This window comes from Carettochelys insculpta, chromosome 14 (assembly GCF_033958435.1).
Source record: "Carettochelys insculpta isolate YL-2023 chromosome 14, ASM3395843v1, whole genome shotgun sequence".
Taxonomy (NCBI): Eukaryota; Metazoa; Chordata; order Testudines; family Carettochelyidae; genus Carettochelys; species Carettochelys insculpta.
The window spans coordinates 11,031,724-11,040,000 of NC_134150.1; the positions used below are offsets into that span (position 1 = coordinate 11,031,724).

General features: G+C 38.8%; 1 long non-coding RNA gene across 1 annotated transcript in view; it reads left to right on the forward strand.

Moving 5' to 3' along the window:
• The first annotated feature begins 506 nt into the window (after window positions 1–506).
• Window positions 507–8,277, forward strand: part of LOC142020665 (uncharacterized) — a 15,438-nt gene continuing 7,667 nt past the window's right edge. Inside the window, exons 1-2 of the long non-coding RNA XR_012647471.1 lie at window positions 507–656; window positions 7,644–7,829. This is a non-coding gene — a long non-coding RNA (uncharacterized LOC142020665). The remainder of the gene's footprint in view (window positions 657–7,643; window positions 7,830–8,277) is intronic.

Below are 8,277 nucleotides of genomic sequence, written 5' to 3' on the forward strand. Positions count from 1 at the left end.
TCCCTCTGCGTCCTTACAGCTAAATATCGGTCTGTAGAGAACAGCAGTTGCTGTGTAAATGAAGCTGCTTCTTTGAAAAGCTCGGGGTTAGAAAAGCTGTAAACTAGGGCTGGGGGACAGAAGTTTCAAGCGATTTGCAGAAGCGCTGGGCGTATTCTCACCTGGCTGAAGCGTGTTACACCGGTAGCGCCTGGCACTTAAAAGTGGTTGGGGGGAAGGAAAGAAGGGATAAAAAGGAGTAAAAAGAATAAGGTGATCGTATAGAAAGCAAAGGGGGGCAAAGAGGGGAGGAACGAGGACAGAAGAAAAACAGAAGGGACGGAGGGAGATGAGAGGACAGAACAGGGCGTGCAGGATTCCTCCTGAAACTTGCACTTGGCCCATAACAGCGGACTACATTTCCCAAGCGCCCCTCTTCCAATAAGCCCGCCTTCCCGCAGACTCAGTTTCTGGTTGGTTAGTATCTTCGGTTGGCCGTTCTTATCGCCCTGTCATTGGTCTGACAGAATGTCACTCTAGTGGGAAGGCGGAACCCGGAGTTCTTTGCCGCCGAGTCCGGAAGCGGGGCGGGTAGGAGGTTGCATGGAAGCGCTAGGGGCCAATAGAGACCTGCCCGTCCTCCTGCTTCCGCTGCTGCTCGCTAACCTGCCCGAGAGGTGAGGAGCCGGGTACCCCCCGGAGCCAGGTGCGCTTGGGACCGGCTTCGTTCTGCGGGGCTTATCGGCTCCCGGGCTGCGGTGTCCAACTGGGGCGGGGCGGGATGGGAGCTGGCCCCAGGGTGTCCGCTCTCACCCCGGCCTGGCGCAGCGGGCGCCCTGTGGAGTGGGCGTCGCCCTGGCTGGGGTGGAGGAAGCGGCTTGTGTCTGCCCTGGGGCCGTCCCAGGAGCCTGTCCCCTAGATGTCCCTGCAGCCCTTCGCTTGGCAGCCCCGGTGCCTGGCCCTGGCGCGGGCCTTTGTTAGCGATGCCCCGGGCTCTGGCGGCTCTGCGCACCCCGCAGTGACGGGCGGGCCAGCCGCGCTGGTACAATTGCACGAGAGCTTCGCCATGGGAATGGAGTGGGTTTTTCAAATCCCACCTCCAATTGCACCGGGGCAGGAGAGGGATCAGCAGCCTTCCCCTCGAGATTGGCAGCCAGTTGTGTGTGCGTGTGTGTCTATGTGAAACCTCTTCTCCCCTGGTGGTTCTGTTTATTACCAGCTCATAACTTAAACCCACATCTATGAAACCTTCGAAATTCTTGTGTGGACAATCAAAGTGTGCCTGTGTCTTGGAGGAATTAAGTCACATCTGTTGTCCTTTTTGTGCTTGTGTTAAATTTTCTAGTAGTCAGGAGCAAATAAATGAGTCTCTTATCTGCAATAGGTTTTTGTAATAATTCGTGTGATTTTTATAACAAATGCATTGGAATCCTTGTGAGATTAAATGCTTCTCCTGGACTCTCTCAAGCATAATACTGAAAACAGGGATATTTCTCTTCTCTGTATATGCTTAGTATAGAAAAGGTTTTTAGCGTGGTTTGTTTCCCCTTTTGTCTTTTTCTTTCTTTTTTTTTTTTTTTAATAATTTTTTAAGGAAGCCGAACTGTGGTAAGATTTTTTTCTTTTTCTTTTTTTAAATCATGTGGGTTTTGTCTGTGATAACTATGAAGGTTTGTTAAACCAGGTTCATATGCATTCTTACATACTCAATCCACACAGGTGTGCACTTTGATCAGTTTTCAGCAGCACAGTGTCATTGGTGTTTGTCACACTAGGTTAGTTTTAGCTATTTTTCCAAGGGCTTGTTCCCCTAAGCCCCCCCATCTGGAAAGAGCTTCTGTCATAATCCTCTGATAATGCCCCTTGTTCAATGAGTAATGTATCTTCTGGTAAAGTTTTTATATGTTTAACATTACGTTTATGTGTGAATAGAACTTGTAACCTATTTTTTCTTGCCTATTTATTTGTAGTGAGAAACAGAAGTTTTAAGTGCTTTCTTTCCTGTGTATCTGATGACTTGTTTTTTTTTCAGGAGGCGAAGGTAAGGTTAATGTCATGTAAAATTATCCACTTAATTTTTGGTGGTCTGGTATGGAAATATTTTCCCAAATTATGCTGAATTTATGCACAATATCAGATACTGCAGCATAATACCAGGGTTGACTAATGAAATGTAGCAAGGGAGGGCTTATGCCATCATGAACGTGTCTATCAAACAGACATCCTCAGTACATTATTCCACTATTATATTCCTTGCAATTTTAAAAGAACTAGAGATAATTCTTCCAGATATTGGAACATTTAGTTTATGGTTCCGTTGCTGTGGTTGTCACCTTCACTTTATGTCAAATTTAAGACTCATTTCTTAAGGATGTCTTTATTTTTTGCCTTATTTGCACATTGATAGTGCTACTGATTTACTAGTCACTTTTCTATGATAGAAGTATATTCAAATGGAAAAGCTGACGATTAAGCTGCTTTACAGGGCTGTTTAGCTCTTTGAATCAATAGAAATATGAAGTTGATTCTAAGGCTATTTCTGTTGCTTTAATGGTTATATTAACAAACATTGGATTAACATTTCCCTTAATAGCCTTGATGATGCATATGTTTCTTCTTTATTGTCAGTAACAGCTTTTGAATTTATGGGATTGTTCTTGTTGTGAATATTTTGCTTTTTTTAAAAGCCAGCACAGCTGCTTTAATGCAGTTTTACTTGTAGCTTGAATCTCATTCCTTTTGGGGAAACCAGGGTGTCAACTGTACCTTCTCTTTATATTAGGATTTAAATCATTAGTTATTAGAGACTTAGTCTGCACCCTTTTTAAACAGAGAATTTTAAACTACCTGAACAGAGAATATTAAAACTGCTCTTTTTACATGATGTGGTCTGAAGAACTGATGCTGCTAACCTTTATGAACATAGTCTCATTGACTCCAATGGGATTGTTAGCATGCGTGAAGGTTAGAAGATCAGACCTGAAATGACTGCATAGAATTTTGTGACACAAATGTAGCTGTAGTTTAATCTATATGTGTGTTTCTATGTTGTGGCTTCATTTCGCTAACTTCATTTGAAGTGCACAAACATACAATACACTGCGTAAGGTAGTAAATAAAACAGTTAATGAATGTATAATAGGGACTAGCTGTGCTTTTTCTAGGTCAGAGAAAACATTTTGAATAGAACAGCAAGCAGCATACTATAGGGCCATAGCATGAATACAAATACTGTGCTCTAGTTATTTTTTTTAGTACACAAAGGTAAAGAAGTAGGAATCTTGGCTGATACATGCCTTCACTGAATAACTCTTATTGAGAGTTTTAAAATCCAACATTCCCATTTCTATCTTTAAAGATTTAACCATTCTTGAGAATGTTTGTTTTTTTTAGGTGTGTGTGAGGAAAGCGTGAGCTAAAACTAGTATGAGGAAAGGCACCAGATTGGTTCTGTCATATGATTTTGTTGTGGTTTTTTTGAACGTACTTAAAAGATAATGATTGATAAAGCTGTCTTGCCAAAGAATGCTGACACAGGTGCTCATTGTGATCTTAATTAAGATCCTGGAGAAAATGTCATCTTTTGGCACAAACTTACGAAAGGAGATGCAATTCTTATTTTTGCAAGAGTGGAAAAGAGGAAGACTCCAATGTTTATAAAACCTTTTCTGATAGAGAAATATCAGATTATTTGATTTTTAGATATTTACTAACTACAAAATAAAATCTTGATATGCAAATTTCTGCGGGGAGGATATAACCAGAAAGTCATTGGGAGTGAAGTTTTTTTTTTTTTTTTTAAATAAACTTCAAAATTTAACTAGCAAGTATATACTAGAAAATTTATTTCATAGAGGAAAAATGGCTTAGCGTGTTTATTTAAAATAATAAAAAGTGTTTAGATTTAGAGACTACACCCCCACTTGAAGTATGGTTTCTGTGATTATAGAATATTTGTTTTAAAAAAATAAACACATAGGTTTTTCCATTCCTCTTTCCCTCCCTCCCAGTCATTCTCTCTTTCAAAATTCCATGGTAATGAAATTGATTAGTTGCAGAAAAGTGGGAAATTATGTTCTGCTACTTTAAATCAATATGTTATTAGCTGAGTGATAACCAAAATAATGCACCAAAAGCATTGGCACTAGTTGCAGCAGTAAAAGTAAGGAGTGCTTGCTCAAAACAATTTTTACTAACATGGGTAGCTCTGTACCTACGATGGGAATTTTGTATATTAAGTGCTTTGTGTATGCATAAGGGTTCTGCAGGATGTGTCCCTTCAATATTATTCTTCCTGAAATGACTTGGTCTGATGATCTACTTGTTAACTCACTCTATTGCTTATAATCATGGAGATTTCAGAGTAAAGTCATGGAAATGCAGATGGAAACCTTGACCAGTTTTTGGCTGCTTCATGCCTAAACTTCAGGTAGTATCAGCAATATTTTTGCACATCACCTTTTTGTGTCTTACAAAAATATAAAAATAGTGATTAACTCATATAAGGTCTGGTTTTTACAGTGTACTGGACAAAACTAAATATATAAAAGTTACAAGCTTTATGCATATTATCTGTTATTTGGGGGCTAAAATTGTGTTCATGTAACCAGAAATACCTTGATATCATGAAGTCCTGTGGCACCTTATAGACTAACAGGCATTTTGGAGATGCATGAGCTGAAGTGGGTCATTGCCCATGAAAGCTTATGCTCCAAAATATATTAGTCTGTATCTTCAAGAACAACAAGTAGTCCTGTGGCACCTTATAGACTAACTTGGCTACCTCTTTGATACTTGATATCACGGGTGAACTTGAAACTTTGTTTGTTCATCCTGTATATTCACATAATTAACAAATTGTGCTCTTTGGTTTGATACAAAGTTAATATGTTTTGAGAAATTATTTTATTTTCCTTATGTGCATATAACTTCTGTTGAGTTCAGTGCATATATAGATGAGACCTTCCCCTAAACAAGAGTGAAAGGTGGTGTGTGTGTTTTTGTTTTTTTTTTAAACTTTCTTGGTAATTAGACCTTCTGCATTTAGTGAGCCCTTAATCTAATTTTACTTTAGTCTGCATCTTAAAAGGGGATGTACAACACTATTTGCAAGTATTTGTGGCCAAAATCCAAATTACAGCTGAACACTTGTTACTTTTATTGACTGTAATGACTTCTAGTATGAGTTACAGAAGCTCGGTATCTCTCAAGATCAAGCCAACCTTTCTCTCCAACTCTATCCTTACTGTTCAACTAAAGTCACTGGGGGATTCATGGTTGGAACTGAGGGCAGTATTTTGTGTGTGTGTGTGTGTGTGTGTGTGTGTGTGTGTGTGTGTGTGTGTGTGTGTGTGTGTGTGTGAGAGAGAGAGAGGTCTGTTTTAAAGAATTTGTTCTTAATGAAATGTTGGAAAGGGTTTGCTTTCACTTTCATCATGACTTGCTTTCATATTTATTACATTTAAATCAGATAAGGTAGTGAGTACCTGTTTGTGTGGAAAGTCAACTATATCTTTTGCTTAGAAACTTCATGGAGACATTAAGTTCAAACCTGAAGAACTCTTATCACCCATTCATTTCTTACTTTTTGCCATTGAAGTATTTCTCGTTTCCAATCTGTAATGTGACTCATGCAAATGCAGCCAATAATCATCAGACCTTGCTGTTATTTCCTGTATGTTAACTGTGATGTGTGTTCATCTGATATCTTCATTTGTTGCTATAATTATTGTTGGAAGAAAAGCTAGTTAACTGACTCATAATAGGGACTCTAATAGATCCTGGCATGAATTTCTCTTTTCTGCATAAAAAGAGTACAGCTGATGATTCTCACTCCTGCCCGCTGCCCTACCAAAGCAGTTAGTTTTTCTTCCTCTTTACTTTTTCTCAGAAGTGCAGTATTCTTCTTCTCCTTTTACTACTGTATGTAACTTCTACAGTGTTCATAGGCATTTCTGTCGCCTACTGTGAATCTTGAGGTTACTCCTGAAATATTCTCTTCTAACATTTACAAAACTAGTCTCAATGTCCTTGGTGCTACATTCTGTATAGACAACCCATAATATAGCATTTGGGTATTCTGTTTCCAGTTACACTGGGTTAGTATCCAGAGATCTTCTTTCATATCCTGTATCAATGTAGCAAGACCTGGATTGCTGCATGCTGTGCTATAACTGCCACAGAAATGGCAGCTACTGTAAAGCCAAGAACTAACATTGTAGCTAGCCCAATAAATAAAAGGGAGTTGTGACTCTTGCCTTACTGGAGTTGCACTAAATAATGCTACAGTGTTGTTTATTACTGATTTTAGAGGATCACTTGCAGCCATAAAACCTGTTTGATGATTTTACGAAGAATGACTGTTTTTTTGGAAAGAAACATGCTAGGACTTCATCATGTTATGTTCATTAGAGGAATTATTTTTTATGCTGATTTCCTGTCTTCTTACATGGAAGTACTCCTTTATCTCTGAGGTGCTGGTTAGAGTTTCTTTGGAAGGAGATAGGTCAGCTAGGTTTTTTTACCACCTGCTTTTCAACAAACTATTTCAATTTAAATAATGTAAAGCAAAAAGTTGACGCGCTCTTTGTGGTATAACTTGTTCCATTAGCTCTTTGACTAACCTTAAAAACCACCAGTAAACCAATAATATCGGATTGCAAAACACTCTAGGACTTTCCAAATGGACTGTTTAGGGAGATGTCTTTAGGGGGACTGTGCACTTCTATTTGTGCTATTGACATGACATATATGACTTTAAGGGACTGCTGCAAATTTCTTTATCAGTTTTACGCATCCGGCGTGTTCTGAAGGTCTTTAAATTTTCAAACCCAAGTTATTTGCACATACGTCTTTTTACAGAGCAAATGCTGTATTTTTGGCTAATACTGATCAAGCAAGATGTAATTCCAAGACAAGTACATGAATGCAAATTTCACACCAAAATAAGGGGTATGATCCCTCTTTCCTTTTTACCACAAGCATACTGTGCTGTTTAATGCAAGCTGCCCAGTTCTATATTTACTAATGAAATCTGTGGTATCTTAACCAGATAAATGGAAAATAAGTGACATTGTTTCCATGCATATGTTGTCTTGCCGAGGGAAATAGCGTTTACTTAATGGGCAATAGGATTATTCCCTATCCCCCCAAATTAAAAAAAAAACAAAAACACCAACCCCCAAACAAAACAAAAAACAAATACCAAACAAACAAACTTAAAAAACCAGTCCCCTGCTCTTCAGCTTGGTGGAGTGCAGAGAAGCGTAAAAGCAGCCAAATCCCCAACAAGAAAGCTGATTCCAGCAGTCGTCCTACTAAGGCTGTTGGAATATAGGAGTGGCCCCACAAAAAGTCCTAATGTGTACTTGTCTTGCAGCTGTCTTTAATCTTAAATTAAATGTTAAATCTTATTCCAAAATAACAGTAAGTGGCTTTTTTTTTGTGCTCATAGTATTTGCATAAGTAAGAGTTATCCATCACACTGGTAGTTTTTGCTATTTTTATGCTCATTCCAGGTTGCCTCTCACTTTTATATCATGCAAAATAAATTAATATCTTTTGTTGCAGATAGTGTGAGTTGAATGATGGGGTTCACATTAATTGCAAGGTGTAGAGGAGGTAACTTTTTTCTTAAAAGCTAGCAACTTCATTTTTTCTTTCAGACAAGCAGGGTGAGACTGATCCAAGAGAGACTGAAGAATGGAGAAACAGTCTTGGAAGAAGCTACGTAAGCCATATTTGTTCCAGAGATGTTTTCTTCTTCACCCCAAATGGCAGAGGGATTTTGTAAGATTCATTAGGTAGAAGGTTCTGCTAACGTGGCCGTTGTCTTAGACCTCTTTTTCTACGTAAGTGTGATGGTAGTGAATAATCAATAATATTCATAGAGCAAATGAGGTTTCATTTTAAATATGTATTTGTGCATGTATGTGTATTTGTATCCTTTTTTAATTGGCACTATGAGCAAAATAAATAGATTAAGAATTTGGATGGCGAAGAGAAAAACAGATCCGCAAATCAGAGTGATTGTTTTCTCTTCAAGATTCTTTCATCAATAATATTTCCTCCAGTGCCAAGGGGACTACGATGACGACAAAAAAAAAAAATCATGGGATTCAAAAGATGGAGGTAACTTTTCCATATCAAATTACTTCATTTTTCCTCCTCCTGTCCCTCCCTCCCTTGCCTCACAGCAAGCCCAAGCATTTGGGGTATCTTAAGGTCTCATTCAGCAGCAAATGGCAGCTATGGTGCTGCCCCACACCTGTAAACATCCCAAGCTATGCAGTGCTATGT